The 16,236-nt window shown below is 43.5% G+C and overlaps 1 protein-coding gene across 4 annotated transcripts in view; it reads left to right on the top strand.

Annotated features, from left to right (window-relative positions):
• Positions 1-16,236, top strand: part of FGF13 (fibroblast growth factor 13) — a 1,438,916-nt gene that overhangs the window by 760,633 nt on the left and 662,047 nt on the right. The gene's annotated exons all lie outside the window — the stretch shown is intronic.

Raw genomic sequence — 16,236 nt, forward strand, 5'->3', positions numbered from 1 at the left:
TCCCATTATGCAGCATGAATTTGGGATGATGTCCCATTTTGCAGCGTCACTCTGGAATGACGTCCCATTATGCAGCATCACTCTGGGATGAGTTCTCGTTATGCAGCATCGCACAGGGCTGACACCATTATGCAGGATCACTCTGGGATGATGTTCCGTTATGCAGCATCACTCTGGGATGACGTCCCATTATGCAGCATCGCTCTGGGATGAGTTCTCGTTATGCAGCATCACACAGGGATGCTATCCCATTATGCAGCATCACTCTGGGATGATGTTGCATTATGCAGCATCACTCTGGGATAACATCACATTTTGCATCATCGCTCTGGGATGAGTTCTCGTTACGCAGCATCACACGGGGATGACATCTCATTACGCAGCATCACTCTGGGATGAGTTCTCGTTATGCAGCATCACACAGGGATGACACCATTATGCAGGATCACTCTGGGATGATGTTTCGTTATGCAGCATCACTCTGGAATGCTATCCCATTATGCAGCATCGCTCTGGGATAACATCACATTTTGCATCATCGCTCTGGGATGAGTTCTCATTACGCAGCATCACATGGGGATGACATCTCATTATGCAGCATCACTCTGGGATGATGTTACGTTATGCAGCATCACTCTGGGATGACGTCCCATTTTGCAGCATCGCTCTGGGATGAGTTCTCGTTATGCAGCATCACTCGGGGATGCTATCCCATTATGCGGCATCACTCTGGGATGATGTTGTGTTATGCAGCATCGCTCTGTGATGACGTCCCATTTTACAACATTGCTCTGGGATGATGTTCTGTTATGCAGCATCGCTGAGACTACGTCGCAGTGCACATCAGAAAGAATCGCTCCCTTCTGTACCCCAAGAAAGAATTGAATATCTGAATTTTCAAAGAACACTCCTCAGCTGCCCAGAGTTGGATCTCGGTATAATACCACCCCTTCCTCACTCTGATGCCTCCTCAGCCATAGTGTGTCCTCCCTTTTCCTTATGCATTGCCATGCTTCAGCTCAACCCATGAATGGAATCATATTATGAATGTCATAAATGGAATACACAGTCCCCTTTATACGTTCACTTTAGATGGGCTTTTTAATGTATGCTGTATTTGTCCCAGAGGTCGCTTCCGAATCTAGACCTAAGTCAAGTTGTCAGATTGATATTATTTTGTAATTTTAGGTTTTAAATATCACAAATCAGGCGGTGTGTACATTAGATCACGATGTCTGCTCTCCATCATTTTAATACTGTTTCAATTTCTATTGCATCTATAAGCGATGGCAATCTCTTGTAATCTCAAGTCTCGTGCTCAGCCAGTGACCGCGAACTGGGCTAATTGATCCCTTTCCATGGTTTGCAGATGTTCGATATGTTTGTGAACTCGATGGAAGGCCTGAGGTCGGTTCGAGGAAAGTTGCACCCCTCCCAGTCCACACCTTCTGTCAAGGCAAATTGCAAGCACAAATGCATCTAAACTCTGTGCACAGGTCTATAGGGATACTGGTTATTGCAAGGGCATGAATACAGCCTTAGCTTCCATCCCAGCATGAACGTCATGCATACAGGCTCCTTTACGCAATCACTGTTAAAATAAATACATAACCGATAAATAAATATAACAAGACCTTTCTATGAGGGTAGGCCTCCGGTGTGTGTGTTACAAATCCATGGGATTTCCAACCTACTGGATATATTTATTTAGGAAGTTACAACATTATGTCCATAACAAAAACTCAAAATGAGTATGTGCCACCCACAATAAACTAGCCCTTAATGAGAAAAACTCAAAATCTTCCTCAACGCAGCAGAAACCATATTGGAATTCACAAAATCACACAACTCTCTCGTGCCGGAGGAAACAATGGAGATACTGCAATGATGGATCTCAAATAAAGACATTGGCCACATGGTGGTTTACCTCCCACCTCTGAGCTTAGAAGAAACTGAACCGAAAATTAGAATAAATATGGAGAAATCATTATAACAAACAGGATACAATTGCATAATAAAATCAGATACAGATCTATGCATCAGAAATTCTAAAAACAAGTGAATGTACTACGCAACAAATCTCAAAAGCCAGCAATATAGAGAACGAGATGTTCAAAATCATTGAGATTAAAATAAATGTACTTAGTTGCTCAAAGAAACAATGTGATGACCGTGCAACCCATAAACATCTTTTAAGTCATTAGTACTATGCTTAAAGAAACAAGCAACAATATCACCACTGACACATCCCCAGAAGCAACAACAATGCTGATCTGCTTTCCACATATTTCCACAGAAGGCGTTACTAAATGGGTGAAGTGAAGCAACACGAGTCCCTTGCCCACCAAATACTGCAAGAGCATCCTTAGCAAAAGAACACTTTCACAATATTTCTGCAAGGTCATTAACCACTCACTGGCAACACAGACCTTCCTCAGAACCTTCAAATCCACGTACATTAAACCCCTTCCCAAAGATCCCATAGGAAACACAAACAACCTATCCAACTACCGGCCAATATCAACAATCCTTGACCCGGCCAAACTCCTAGAAACTTGTGTATATGGAGAAATCCTAACACATGTGAAAACCATGACTTACTATACCAGGTACAAGTCTGTTTCAGACCTATCAGAGGGCTGAATCAGCACTACTTTCCATCTGGGATGAAGACAAAATGAATTCAGACTCCAACGTCTCCTCCTCGCTTGTATTTATTTATTGTTTGCTTGTTAGGCACTTATACAATAAGGATATACTGTTTCAAAGTGCCCACAAGACAGCGATGGAGGGAGAGTGGGAAGTACATTAAAACATGACAACACAATATTTAAGAAAAGTTGGAGGGGGACAAACCTAATATGCCTTGGGAGTATTCAGAACATGCAAGTGCAGAAAGGAAGAGCGAAGAGAGGGAAGGGCTGGGTATTCCGAGCCTGTGGGTGAGCCATGGACAAAGTGCTAGAATCTTGAGTGCTACACGGCCTGGGCCATGAGAGGTGTAAGTCCGAATCTCCAGAGCGGAGGGTATGCAGATGCAAAGTGATGTGGTAAGACAGGAATGGGAAGAATTGGTGTGGGAGGTCAAGGCCCCGAAGATGCATAAGTGCCAAGGACACTGATTAAGCAACTGTGAGATTAGGAGGGAAGGATGAGGGAAAGAGGAAAGTCTTAAGGAGCTTCCGACATTTAAGAAGATCCTGTTCAAGTCACAGGGGGAGGGGAAGGCTATTCCAAAGGAGGGAGCCCACAGAGTAAAGTGAGCAACCCCCCTGCCTTCTGCATAGTACAATGCTTTCCACACAATGAGTTGGTGCCAGAGGAGCGAAGTGGTCTAGAGGGAGGGTATTTAGAGAGATAGCGTGCTAGATAGTTTGATCCCCAGGCCCAGACAGCCCTGTAGATGATGCAGAGGGATTTGAATTGAATCCATACAGCAACCGAGAGCCAGTGAAGACGTTTAGTGCAGGAGAGATGCGGTCCCTGGGCTTAAGGCCAAGGATAAGTCTCGCTGCCCTGTTCTGGATAAGCTGGAGGAGTCGCAGAGAGGATGAAGGAAGGTTCAGGAGGAGGCTGTAACAGTAATCAAGTCTAGACAGAACTAGGGCTTGAGTCACAATAAGCCTCTGAGGGAAAGTGAGAAAAGGTAGAATTCCTTTGAGAAGGAAGAGCTGATAGTTGGACTTCTTGCCAATGTCCTGAGTATGAGGGAGGAAGGAAAGAGAGGAGTCGAAGATGACTCCAAGGTTTCTGGCTTCAGTTACAGGCCCAGGGGGAGAGCCCAAGGAGGAAGGCCTGTGTGAAGGGAAGGAGGAGTCAGCAGGAGTCCCAATGAGAAGGATCTCAGTTGTACAGGTGTTGAGGCAGAGATCATTGGAGGTGAACCAGGACTGGATGGCAGATAGGCAGACAGAGATGATGGAGGGTTCATGAGGGTCAACGTGGAGTCTGAAGAAGAGATGTGTGTCATCTGCGTAACACTGGAAGTTGGAAGAGAAAGAGGAGATGGGGCTTTCAAGGAGTGCAAGGTAGATGTTGAAGAGCCAGGGGAAAGTATAGAGCCCTGAGGGACAGCACAGGTGAAGATGGAGGGAGGGGAGGAGAAGGGGCCCAGGATGACTTGGGAAGAGTGGTTAGTGTGGAAAGAGGACAGCCAATCCAGTTCCCATTCCGAGATACCTAGAGCCTTAACTGTCTTAAACGCAGAGAAGAGATCAAGAAGGATAAGGACAGCTGGGGAGTTGGAGTCCAGAAAAGCAAGTATTTCTTCACAGGTGTTCACAAGAGCAGTTTCTGTGCCTCTCGATGCTCTGAATTCAGATTGATGGCTGTGGACGCCTCTAACAAGTTCAGTGTGAGAGTTAATTTGGGGCAAAGCCAGCTTCTCAAGTAGCTTCCCCAGAAAGAGTGTGATGGAGATAGGACGATGGCTGGGCGGCAGTTAGGATCAGAGGATGGTTTTTTCAGAGGTTGTTGCACAAAGGAGTGCTAAAGGGAGGAGGGGAAAGATCCAGTGATAAAGGAGTGATTTCAGAAATCAGCGAGAGCGGGGGCAATGGAGCCAGTGTTATCCTTGGTGGTCCTGGATGAGCAAGCAGAGACCTGTTTAGAAGAGACCTACATGGAGCGGAAAACTCTGGTAACTTCTTCAGGTGTGACAGGAGAGAAGGAGGAAAAAGAGGAAGGAGGAGGGCGGGTGGTGGGACTGAGATGGGTTGCAAGGGAGTGTAGAAAGTTTGGTCAGGATGTCCTATGTGTTGGTGGCAAATTGTCAAGCCAGTGCATTGCAGAGGGCCAGGGAAGGAGAAGGGGAGGAAGAGACTGCAGAGAGGTTGGCTAGTTCCCTGTAGATTTTGAAGAGTTCAGCCATGTTATTGGCTGCACCATAGACTTGATGGCAAGTCTGTATTGCCTTTGGAGCAGGTGGCAGGCCAGTTTGTCAGAGGATGAGCCTGAGGTTTTGCCACTTCCGTTAGGTACTATTCGCCCTTTCAGTGGCTTTTGATACACTCAACCAAGCAACTCTCATCAAAAGGAGAGAAGATGCAGGGCTAGGCAATGTTGCACTACAATCAATTAAATACTTTCTGACAAAGAATGGAAACCACCTGGCATCCCCCTTTCAAATCGACCTCCCACACACTCACATGTGTTCCACAAGGCTCATCCATCTAACCACTATTCTTCAACATCTACATGGCTCATCTCATGAAAGTCGTTAATAACAAGCCCTTATAAGCTACATCTACACAGATGACACTCCAATTGTCTCCAAAATAGGCACAGTAAGGAAACGGACTGCACCCTTGTCAATTGCCTCTCAAGTCAATGCAAGGACGAGCAACAACAACACTAAACTCAAACGGCTAAAACTGAAATCGTAATCACACCCAACAACTCTTCTATCCAACCAGACCTGAATTCTCCAATGTGGTTTAAAATCTCATAATCCCGATGGATAATAAGCTAACACAGAACCTCAAGTGAACAGGATAGTAAAGACATTGCTCTTGAATCTATGATCTGTCAGATGGATATTATCCTTCCTCTCTTTTCCACACAGAACAAGCACCATTGTCTCACTTGGTATGTCAAGAATAGACTATGCCAACATCTACCTTGGCATGCTTGACTACCTCATCAGAAAACTAGAATGGATCACAGGATGCATCAGTACAGCTCCTGCTAAGACTCCACAAGAGAGAACACATCAAACCGGCACTACGATCAATATACGGGTTCAAAGATAACAAATGGATTTTTTTCAAAATATTCTTCATTGTTCACAGAGCTATTCTTGGTCAAAGAGCAGAATCCCTGCAAGACAAAATCACAATCTACCGACCAAACAGAATCCTGAAGTCATTGACAAACATTTTGTTCAGCATTTTCAAACATCTCTAAGAAACAATGGAACTCCCTCCCCAATGGAGTACGCACAATAGAGGACACCTAACGTTCAGGGAAATCAGCATAAGCATGGTGAGCTTGCCTGCAAGCCATGCATAGGCCATTTCAAAGAGAGACCAAAACATAGCTGACCACTGACCACTGAACACTGGGCTTCATGCATTGAGGATCACACTCTTTTTTTTTTCTCACCCACTAACCCTGGGATCTGCAACCTGTTGGCTCTCCAGATTTTTCAGACTACAATTCTCATGACGCATTACTATTGAATATGAGTGCTGGGGATGATGGGAGTTGTAGTCCAAAGCATCGGAAGAGCCGTAGGTTGCAGACCCATGCACTAACCCATACTAAAACCCTCTATTCCCCTGCAGAAATACCACAAGCAAACCATCTATGCCACACAAACATGCCACCTATAAACCCCCTAGCCCTGCACACACTGACTCCAAACAGCAAAACTCCACACCTCCTCCAATAACTCACACAATCTCAACAAGACCAATGCATCCTAATGCCATGGGCACACAGGAGGAAACTCGCACACAGTGGCCATTTGTTTCCTGAACTGATTTTTTCAACACCATAACAAAAGCAGTGTTGCCTTCTCCCTTTCTTCTAAACAATCCAACCCCTCTCTAATTTTCAGATCCGCCAGAGTGGGTGGAGACCATGCAAATGGAAGCAGAACATGGTATCCCCTAACATAACATAACTAAATGAAGCTTGGCTAGTTACAAAAGTTTTTACTCAAAAAAGAAAGTAAGAACACTACTTTATATTTGCAGATGCTTTGTAATTTGATAACGTTTGAGTTTGTCTACAAACTACTGTCAGCTTGCAGCAGCCAGTCACAAGCAGCTTTCCTTCTGCAGCTCAGTGGTGTGAGTGTTGAATAAATCCAATCAAATAAAGAGCTATATGGGCCCCTTTCCACTACTCACACAGCACTCCGTAATATGTCGTAAATTAATCAGACACGTTCACATGTGGATATAAGGACGTGTAAAAGACTACAGGTGTTGTTACATGTACCTGCAGTTAACGGTTTGGCAGCAGAAAGTCAAATACTCTGACACTGTTGTTGGATTTGGTATTTTCCTTCGTCGTGAAAGAGGTACAACCATTTTGTTCAGCTAGCTACTGCCATCTGCCGGTGAACTAAATTAAATGATGGCGATATTTGCTTGTTTTATCCATCACATGATGAAGCATAAATGCGAGCCCAGACGTATTTTAGAAAATGGAAAGCTTGACTGTTTGACTCTCATCCAAAAAGCACCGATTTTAATTATCTTCTGGGGTATCACTTCAAAATATATCTATATACTCTTAGGAAAAAAATACAGTAATTTGGAAAAAATGTTCATGGAGCACGTGTACGATTCTGACAGCAGAGAGAGGGAGTACCATAAATAAATATTGCTTTACAATAGCTACTTTCTAGAACCATAAAACTCAAGTGGAGCTGTTCCCAACTAGAGGCAAAATGCGGGGAATACTGAGCTGCCAACTGCTACCACTGCAACCTGTAACGTGAGGTAGCTGCCCCCTGCTAAGTTGCCATGTCCCTGAGCACAGTGTGAGCATTTAAGGAGGGCGAAAGGCTGTTACCACATTGTATGGACCGAGGCGTGGTGGCAGTGGTTAAAGCCATTAGCATCACAGCAAAGTGCCAGGATTGCGTAGGGCTGTGTTCTCTGTACAAAAAGAAACCGAGAGCATGAGACTTCTATCCTGGCATGAACAGTGGTTGAAGTGTACGAAAAGAAGTAGTGGCACTATGTTCCCTGCTGGCTTGCCCCCTCTCCCCACAAACCCCATCACCACGTGCCCTCCCACACACAATACAAACCCCCAAACACTTGCACCTGCTGTTTAAGGGAACGTTCAGTGCAGAGCACTGAAAGTGCAAGTTTCAACTTCTTCCTATACTTTACTTTTTTAAATTACGTTTTACAGCACCTATACATTTATTGTAAAAAGAAAACATCCCAGAATGGTTTCTTTTTACAATAAAGTATAGGAGCTGTAAAACGTAATTTAAAAAAGTAGAGTAGCACCGCTCCCGCTCACTTCAACCACTGGGCATGGAAAGCAATGCGTAACCAACATGAGCACCACAGAAATGTTGAAGGGAGCCCACTAAGTCTCTCCTCTATTTCTATGGTGGGGTCCATTGCAAGGATGAAACATGGCATCAGTAGCAAACACAGGTAACTGATAAAGGGTGGAACGGAAGGAGGAAAGGTGCAAAAGAGAGGAGTCCGTGGGCGTCCCAGCATGGGCCGGAAGAGAGGCAATGGCAGCAGCCAGAGAGGTGCAGATAACCAGCGTGGAGCGTGGAGCTGGCTAATAAAGTCTGCATTTCTAGAGGCTGGCCCCTCTCGAGGGTAATAATGTTTGCGTTTTCATTTAATTTGGGAGATCAACATAAGCAATATCATCACATAATACGGGAGCAACAGGTGAAAATTGCAATCATTAAAGTTAATCTACATTTAGTGGAACAATTAAGGATCCACACGTAACCACAGTTTAAAACAACTAAACCATTTCAGTGTACCACCATTAAAAGCAATGTGTTTTGGTTCTATGTGAAAATGTCCCCAGGAAAATACAGTCATGTGAAAATGTAGCCAGTCAAATGTTTCAAAACATGTAGCCATTCAATACAATCAATGCAAAGTGTACCCGATTGCTTACGTTTTTATAACCACAAGGTTTATCCTAATCCCTATCCCATGCAGACATCACCAGCCTTCCTCAACTTGCCTATCTCTTTATTTAACATTTACCCAAACCATTACTCTATTAGCCCTAGCCTTACCATAACCCCTATCCTACCACTTACCCAGACACTTGATCTAGCCTAACAACCAACCCTGCAGCAAAAACCCTGACCCTAACTCTTCTGACCAAACTCTTTACTCCTTAACCCTAACAATTCCCTAGCAGCACTACATAGTTGGCTAAATTCCAGCTGCTTTTTTCTGACTACATTTTGAGGGCCAACTTGTTAAATGCAGAGGGATTTTCACAATAACTTTTTCACTGACTGCACTTTTGCTGGCAACATTTTTACTGGATACCTGTGTTTCATTCAGGTATAATAACCAAGGTATAATTTTCTCTAAAAAAAGAAAGAACAGCTCACAAACATTTGTCATAAGGTGGTAACTTCTTCAACTATTGTGATGCCAGTCATATAACAGTAACTTGCAATGGCCCTGTGGTCCTCCCTCAAGTAGCTGCCTCATGGTTAGGATCAGGTAGCGGGTGCTGTCCTCTGGTCACATGAGGAGAGGCTTCAACATGGAAAGGACTGATGACATCATCAGATTCATCAAATAACCTTCCCCTAATGCTCGGGCCTTCCCGCCCAAGGTTTCCTTTATTTTGCTTTGATTTAGGGTTTCTTTTGGAAAATGAGTTTCTTCCTCAAATGGGGTGTCCCACTTCCAGACCGGGCTTTCTGGCACAAACCCCTCCACAGTGAGAGAGAACAATCAATCAACACGGTCTCCATTCCACCGACTATCTCAACCACACCAACTCCAACGCAGGTTCTTTTATAGACCCAGAAAGACGACCAGAAGAGGGGAAAAGACCAACAGGTTCAAGATAAAAATGTACATTGAGAATACCATTGTTGTTAACGAGTGAACAGCAAGTTATTGAACATGGTTAATCTTTTGTAGCAACATTTAACACTGCGCTTTTTACAGAGAAGGTGAACTTTAGAAATAATAAACTTGATGACCATGGAATAATAAAGAAGATTGCTTTTTGGCAGCCAAAAGAATTTGACAAACTTGTTCATCTCGTAAGAGGCACGCTATTAAAGGCCAAGGGGTAGAGAGATTGCTGGAAAAGCGAGGCCTTATTCTGTGGGTTCTTTGAAATTCAAGGGGTACAGTAGAATATCTGCTTAAAGCCTTAGGGATACAAGCAGAAAGACATGTAATGGCATCATGCTGCTCCATATTTGCAGGAATTCAAGACATTCAGATATTGTCCCTTCTTTCCCTGTCTTCCAAGTTTATAATTTCATCCTCCAACTGAAAAACCTTTTGTTACATGTGTTCCATCGTTTCCAGAAAGTCTTTTGCAAAGGAAATGCGTTCTTCTGGCTCATTCAACCTTCCTGACATAACTTTAATTTTGTTCTTAAATGTGCAAAAGTCATCTTGAATGGTTAAAGAATGAGTGTTTAACTAACATCGATATAGAAGCTTGTATATTAGATACTTTGTTTACCATGTTTTCCATACCTGTATTCAATGTGGACAATTGGAGGTGGTCATGACTGGGTATAAATTAATCCATATAATCAGAGTGATGTTCAACAGACTGAGCAGAGATGAGATGATTTTCAGGTTGCTATAAAGAGTAGGGTCATTAGGTGTCAGCAGCAAGTAGAACTCACTGAGTTAGACGTAGGCAGCGAGACCACATAGTACGCTATGCCATTAAGTTAATTCAGAGGGGCTGGCCTGTAGCACGTCATTATAGCAAATCTAAACACAGCGGCAGGAGATCCAGCAGCAGCCTCTCCATACCTCCTGTACAGCGGGAGATCACCCTATACCTTCTGGGAATCTGCAACATAAAACTATGCATCAGCAGGCACTAAAGAAAACAGAGAATAGAGGTCCACTCTGTGCCATCAGCCATGCAATATTTTGCATGCTCAGTTCAGATAAGGAACTGCAGCAATACATTTACATTTATAATCATAAGTATACTCTGGTGTGTGAGCATTGTGTCTCAATCAAATGAATGTATACGTCTAATTATTGGGTCAAGAAATAGTAATCTCATCTCGTCAGAAGGACCAGAGATATTAAGAAGCCATCTTGCTGGCGGATCATCACGTCCCCTCAGAACTCAGTTTAAGCTCATATGATGATGCTTTAACACTGCCTAGTCAGGAAATAGTTTTAATTAAGAGAGCTTGAGCATCACTACTGGGCATTGTTTTTCATGGTGATTTTGCACCAGACCGTGACAAATTGGATTCTGCTCTGCAGGAGTACAAGAATGAGTACAATTGTCCACTCAGCCCTCACACTTCTACAAACCAAAACACAATGTGATCATACAAGAAACCCAGACAACACAGTGGGCCTCATTACAAGTTTGGCGGTACCCTTGCTGGTAAAACCAGCAGACTGCCGCCAAACTTGTGATTTTTCCGGCACCTGCGAATTGGCAATTACCGGGTCATTACAGCCCTGCCGGACTCAGTAATTGCCCATTCGTGGGCGCCGGAATGAAATGCTCGCCATTCCCATTTAAGCCCCATGGGGCTCAATGGGAATGGGGAGGTCGGAAGTACCGGCACCATTTGTGAATTGTGCCAGTTCATCCGACATGCTGCGATTGCGGGTGCCAGTCCGCCCGCCAGGTCAGACTTGGCAGGTGGGAAGGCACCTGCGAGCACAACTCGTAGTTTACTGGTCCGAATGCAATTGTGCTGGTAGCTTACCAGTACTGTGACTACATGACCGGCAAACTTATAATGAGGCCCAGAATCACAGTCCATAATTAAGGGACTGTCCAATCAAGGTTCCAATAAAATATATATATATTGAGACGTCACTTCAGGGCCTAGCAATGGTGAGCTTTAGCTAGAAAACAATGCACTGTTGAGCTGGTGGAAAGTGCAAGCAAGTTCAAAGTGGTGGAGGTAGAGGAGTGCAAAAACCAGTGCTGGCTAGTTCCCTCTTTTTCCAGGTGCTGTGAACATGGTGTGACCAGTTTGGTACTGCAGAACAGGGAGCTTCGACAGGTCTGGCCACCCAGTTGCTGTGAGGCCCACTCAGGGGGACTCCTGGACAGGATGATTACATTCAGGGTCTTCTCTCACAGCTCTAGGAGATTCTGGTGCAGAGTGGTAGGTCACGATTTACAGTAGAGATTATTACCAGTGTGCCCTTGAAGTGGGTAGGGAAGATATCGTCCTTCTGTCTTAGATAATTCCTTCATCAGCTCAGGCTGAGGTCTGTGGAAAGTGAAACTTTCCCAAACGATGTTCAGTGAGTTTTCCAGAGCAAATCAGTGGCCTTAAAGGATTGAGAGGATCTGAAATAATCTCCTTAAGGGGTGAGAGAATCCTTCTTTTAAAGGCAAAATCCTCAAGGTGATTTGACTAAAGGTATGCTGCCTTAGTGGTCCAATCTGTGCTCTTGAATGGAGTGCACATGGCCCTTTTGAAGTCACAACGATAGTGTTTTGCTCCAGAGTAAGTGAAGGGGGACAGGAAAGAGAGAGAGCCAGTGAGAACCAAATTGTTGGAAGTCTCCTTCCAGTGACCAGAGTCATCCTGCCTATCCTAATCCTGCCCCTTCCATCTCACAAGGAACAAGGCCCATAGAGATGCAGCACACTGGTTTTGGGTCATTCAATGGATGTGTTCACTTGCTGCCCGGGCTCTGGACAGCTGCATGCTGGGTGGATGTCTCGGTTGGAGGGTGTTACCAGCCCTCACAAAGAGATCAAAGAGGCAGCCCTCCAGGTTCCTCTCCTGAAATATGGAGGGCTACACTCTTCTGACCATAATAAACATAACATTCCACAGCAGAGATGAATCACAGGACTTGACGCAATGTGCAATGCCAATTAGGATGTGGTGGTTATGAACAGAAGTAGTACTATGCGATTATCTTGCCACCATCTTTATTTATTTTTTGATAATTTGTAAGGTGCCTATACAACAAATTCTGTTTCAAGGCACCCCGAGACAAAAACGGGGGTGGAGCAAGAGAGAATGATACAATAACAGTCCTACTAGGCCTTGTGGCATTTGGATTGTGCAAGTGCAGAACAAGATGTGTGAGGGAGAGGGGGATTTGGGGGTTGGGGGGAAGTGTAGGAATGAGCAAGAGCAAAGTACTAAGGTGGGAAGGGAAAAGCGGGAAGAGGCATGGTAGAAGTGCTAAGGGGAGGACAGCGGGCAAGTGCCAGCGATTGAAGAGGTGAGGGTCAACATGATAATTGCAGGGAAGGTGGGGAAGACTGCTAGAGGGATGCCTGGAACCCTGTAGTACTCAGAGGGAACCAGGCCCCCTGTCACTGATGCAGAAAGAGGGTGTTAGCAGGGGAGGGAAAGAGTGAAGGAGGACGAGAAAAGGACAGTCTCGAGGAGCTTCTGGAATTTAAGGGGATCATGGGTTACTTACGATCATCATACTTTTGGTATATAAATTCTGCCCCTATGCAACAGAGGTTTGTCTGTCACTCAAATGGGCATCTGTGACCTCTGATCCTGCTCCATGCCATGGGGACAGCAGGTACTGCAAATCTGGATACTGATGCAGCAGGACATAATACATTCTATGCTTTGGGACTGGAGCTTATGAAAGGTGAAATCTGATAAGCAGATCACCCTTTCAGAGATGGAATTACCTGCGTCATATAATTATTTAATAAAATGAAGAAAAAAAGCCAGAGATTTACACCCTTGACAGATGGCAATTCCTCACACAGATGGAGCCAAGAATGTTATTTCTGATATTTATCATGTTGTGTGCGTGATCAGAAAAGCATCTGGGATGTGATAGTACGAGGATGCTACACCACTTTCTCATGGCAGCACTCGTTCCACCATGCAGGCTTCCACCCTGGTATCTCGATTTGTGGACAACCACACGACTGAAGCAGTTGCCTTTGGGAGCCAAAACACTTGATTTTGACATGTACTACGACTTTGTGCACTTATAGTTCACTACTTTTTTTCAGTTAGTTTCCAGTGGCTCCTTCATCAAAATTGGATGGAATGCTTTTGTTATATTTATTTCATCGCAATATCTCGACTGCTCAAGAAAACAAAAAAGACTATGGGCCTCATTACGAGGTAGGTGGTAAGGGGTTACCGGCACCGGTAAGGACAGCGGTGCCGGTAATCCCTTACCACCCTTTTCCGAGGTCCCTTAGCGGGTCCCTTCCTTAACGCCTGGTTTTACCAGGCGTTATGGTAGGGACTCGTTAAGGGACCTCAGAGCTAATAACATTAGCTCCATCCCCATTTCCATTGAGCCCTATGGGGGCTCGAATGGGAATGGGGAATGGTTCCCGGAATGGGGACTTACCGGGTCCTCCAAGGTTGGAATGACCCGGAATGACCCGGTAAGTCCATATATCGGGAACCGGGACACGAAATGCGGTAAGGGGGTAGCCATGGTGCTACTAGCACCATGGCTACCACTTACCTCGAAATGAGGCCCATTGATTTGTTTCAGTCATTTTCTTTGCATACTGCTGCCTGCCAACCACAAGAGCACAGAGATATTTGATGCCTTAACCTTCGATAAAAACATTGTATGTAATGTTTGGCTAAAGGGTATCTCATCATTAATGCCACAGTATTGAAAGTCAGTATAATGAATGTCAACTCTTCACCTATTTGTATCAAAGAGGCCAGCTGTCTTGAAAGACATTAGTAGATTATGATTATTCGAGAAATAAATCATAATTCCCAGAAGTTCCATTGTCAAAGTACCATTTCAAAAACGTTAAAGGCTTAGCACACTGTGCTGTAAATAGCATACAATGTAAGCATACAGTACGAATGAAGCCTAGAGTTCATGTGTTTTAATCATATACCAAATGTACACTGTAGCGGGACGTTGAAGTTGCACATTGCTGTCATGAAATAACACTGATACTATTACTTTTAGTTTATATTAAAATATATACACCATGTTATATTAGCATTTGCTTTGAATGAATGTATACTAATGTCTCTTAACTTTTTTCCAATATAGCTTTGTTATTTAGCTTATATCGTAGTACTCCAAATTGAAAAATATAACAGCGTTATATGCCTTCAAGGAAATACAATGATTGGCCCAGGATCGCACACATGGTGAAACTAAAATCTGGCTACTTAAGAATGACAAGGTGCAAGAATTCTGAACTAAGATTTTAATTTGAAAAACAGAATAAACACGTGAATGGGCTTTCATGCTAAATTGTATGTATATATTAGCGATTTGTAAGGTTCCCAAAGAGGAATAGGACTGCACCCGTGATTTTGCTACACGTTGTTTATCTTGTTCAGATTTTGGATTATATTCAGTTTGTAAGTGCTCATAATTTGGGCAAAAAGAGAAATGTGGTGCATGACGGTAAAGGGATATACCCAAGGTTACACAATATTGTGTCATGTGGGAGTCAGAATTCCAACAAAGGTTATCAGAGGCCTTTCCCTAATAATGAGATTAATTTTGTCCTTGGGAAGAAACTACACTTGCCAATACCTCCATCTCCCTGTCTCCTCCATCTTTGTAGGGGGGCATGGAAGGACCGAAAAAAGGAGAGGGATGGAAAGCTCCTCTCCCACCACTTACTCCTGACCGACAGGAGTGGCGGGGGCATTGCTACAATTCAGTCTCAAGTAGAAAAAGAAAGTCCACTCTATGGACTCTCCCATCCCCTACATACTTGAATGCTGAACAACAGCAAAATGTATACATAAAAATCAACGAAGCATATAAAGAATACACTCAAAAAGGTACTCAACAAATTATTAAAATATTAATGATGATTTAATTGCATCTGTTTCTTGCAGAGGCCAAACAATCTGAATTATGCTTGATGCGTTTCGAAGGTAAATCCCCTTCTTCAAGGGTCTGAATACCAATTAATGTTAACATTTGTTACATTTCCACAATGTCAAATCATAGACACTCATGAGCCCTCAACATACATATTCTTCTTAAAGTCCTTGTGAAACAACACTTCCATCATCCATTCTCGGTATTGCAAATAGTTGCATAAACTCAATGATGTACCAAAGAACCAACATGATGTGACTGAGTCTTCTAGCAAAAGATGGCTTATATCTTTGCCACAACTAACTTAGAGAGACCAGAGGCAATATTTTCTGCGACCACCAGTGAACAGCCCTCTACAAAAAACACTTGTTTTACAATAAACAATGTTCACTCGGTCACTTGCTTCCCCAACTCCATGTGTGGTTTTACCTTAATACATGAGATTAGTAACCATTACATTCTCATATACTACACCAAATTGTATCAAAAAATTGTTATTTATTTGTAGCATATCAACAGTAAAAAACTTTTTTTCTTTTTTCACATCTCCAATTTTTAGTGAGTCTTTAAATAGTTTGACAAACAACTATATGAACATAATACATTATTCAATAATTTCTGTGCACATTCAATATCATGTAGTATTCAATCATTTAGTACTTTTTGGAATTAATCTCTTGATCTGGATCTGTAAGTTGCTCTCCTCTCTCATAGAGAAGTACATCCCAGTCCGTAAAACATTTCACTTTGTAATCATACAACCCAT

This window comes from Ambystoma mexicanum, chromosome 5p (genome assembly GCF_040938575.1).
Source record: "Ambystoma mexicanum isolate Mex_15411 chromosome 5p, UKY_AmexF1_1, whole genome shotgun sequence".
In the NCBI taxonomy this organism is placed as follows: Eukaryota; Metazoa; Chordata; class Amphibia; order Caudata; family Ambystomatidae; genus Ambystoma; species Ambystoma mexicanum.